Raw genomic sequence first — 2,324 nt, 5'->3', positions numbered from 1 at the left:
TCTGGCCTGTACCCCAGTTCTGTAGCACAAATAAATAAATCTTTAAAAAAAAAAGAAAAGAAAAGAAAATTATGTGTTGAGGTCTCCATTTCTTCATGACTACAAACATGCATAGAAACTCACCCTTTTTTCCTTGTCATGAAGATGTCCCCTCTGGCACTGTAAATCTCTTTCCTGATCTGATTCCTCACTTTCCCCACTCTGCCAACTTTTCTAAAACATGATCTATCCCTGTCCTTTTGTTTCTCCAGCAGCCAATCTTTTCTTAACCCACACCAATCTGATAACTAAAAATATTCATGAAGTTGGCCAATGATCATTTATTATTTTTTAAAGATTTATTTATTTAGGCATACAAGAACTGGGGTACAGGCCAGAGGTGCAGGGGTGAGAGGATTCACCAGAGACAGACTGGGGAGCAGAACAAGCAGGTTGCCGAAGTACACTGCTGAGGGGAGCAGCGGGCTGGTCAGGAGAGGTCTGCAACGCCATGTGGGTCAACTCCGTGGGGGGGGGGGGGGGGGGAAGAATTTATGCTGCAGCATCTCACTAAGATAGCTTCATAGTGCTGTGCCTTAACCCATTATGTTACCAGGCAGGGCCCTCCAGTGATCACCTATTAATTCATTTTTGACTTCTATAAGACTTGTGACCTTCACGCTTTCTCCCCTGACATCTTTTTGACACAGTCCCCTCCTTACAACTCTGATTCTTCCTAATCGTTCCCGTTGTGGGAACCTTCTTCCTCGTCCTGGTCCTGGCTATTTTTTGTGCAGGTCAATCCTTTCACACTTTATTATTAATGAGGAATAGGGTGTGAAGGCCACTAAATTACAAGCCAAAGGTGATAATTGCTGACTAGGAGATGAAGTGTTAATTCTTTACCCACCCTGCAGGGTTCACCACATTCTTGGTCCAATTTCTAGCTTTTTATAAATACCCCCTATAGGGTCTCCCTGGTAGCCTGACATCAAAAATGTCAGTGTTATCAACATTACAGCCTGGGTTTGCTACACCACCGGGGAGCTGACCAACATGATGCAGCAGGTCTCTCCTGTCTCACCCTCTGCTCCCCTCAGCAGTGTATTTCAGTAGATCTGCCTGTTCTGTCCCTGGTGAACCCTCTCAGCTCCCACACCTCTGGCTTACACCCTGGATCTTGTGCTAACTAAATAAATACTTTTAAAAAATATCCCCTTCAGCTACACAAGCCCTGGACCTGTTCCTAGACGAACACTCTCTGTGGCATAATGCACCATGCATCTCATCTTCGTGACTAGGGATGATGCCCAGACACAGGTAAAGACCGGAACTTAACTGTGCAATAAAAATAAAAATCTCCACAGCATCTAGCACAATGCATTGGCAGTTTATTGGCATTTAATAACTGGTTGGTATGGCAGCTGTCAAATTTATAAAATTGCTCTCTTTGATGAAACTATTTTTTGGCAACCTTTGCCAGTATAAAATAATCTAAGCTGAAGTCATAGCTTTTTAGTTCAAGCCATACCAGTAAATTTATTTTCTGTAACGAGTCATAATCAAACTATTTTGAAAACATTTTCTTGAGATTTATCCTATAGAACTAGTATAAGAGTTGGGGGGGGGTGGGAACAGGGTAGGTTTAAATCATTGTGCTCTCAATTATGTCCCTTTAGGATCAAAACAAATCATCTCTGTGGGGAAAAAAGGTCAGCGTGGGAAGTCATGAGTCTGACTGAAGAACTACAGTGAAACTTCAGGATTCCTGTCTAGGAAATCTGAATTTGGAAGAGCTATCATTTATCTTATTGCTCATAATTTTTTAAAAATTTGGATTTTAGTTATGTTACTTGATAGGATTTTTTAAAAAGAAATTAAAGTCATTTTCAATAAGGGCCTCTCTGGTGGCACAAGGGGTTAAGTCGCAGCACTATGAAGCCATCTGCCCCCACTGCAGCATGAGTTCAATCCCCAGCCAGAGAGCTGACCCACATAGCACAGCAGACCTCTCCTGTCTCACCCGCTGCTCCCCTTAGCTGTGTATTTTGGTCAATCTGCCTGTTCTGCTCTCCTCTCTGTCTCTGGTGGATCCTCTCACCCCTGGCACCTCTGACCTGTACTTCAGTTCTTGTATGCATAAATAAATAAATCTTTTTTTTTTTAAGATTTATTTATTTATTCACACAGAGCTGGGATACAGGCCAGAGATGCAAGGGCAGTGAGAGGATTCACCAGAGACAGAGTGGGGAGCAGAACAGGCAGATCAAGCAAGTACACTGCTGAGGGGAGCGGCGAGCGGTCAGGAGAGCTCTGCCAAACCATGTGGTCACCTCCGGGGCAGG

This window comes from Condylura cristata, unplaced genomic scaffold (assembly GCF_000260355.1).
Source record: "Condylura cristata isolate star-nosed mole 26May11 unplaced genomic scaffold, ConCri1.0 scaffold00023, whole genome shotgun sequence".
Classification (NCBI taxonomy): Eukaryota; Metazoa; Chordata; class Mammalia; order Eulipotyphla; family Talpidae; genus Condylura; species Condylura cristata.
This window is presented reverse-complemented; position numbering follows the sequence as displayed.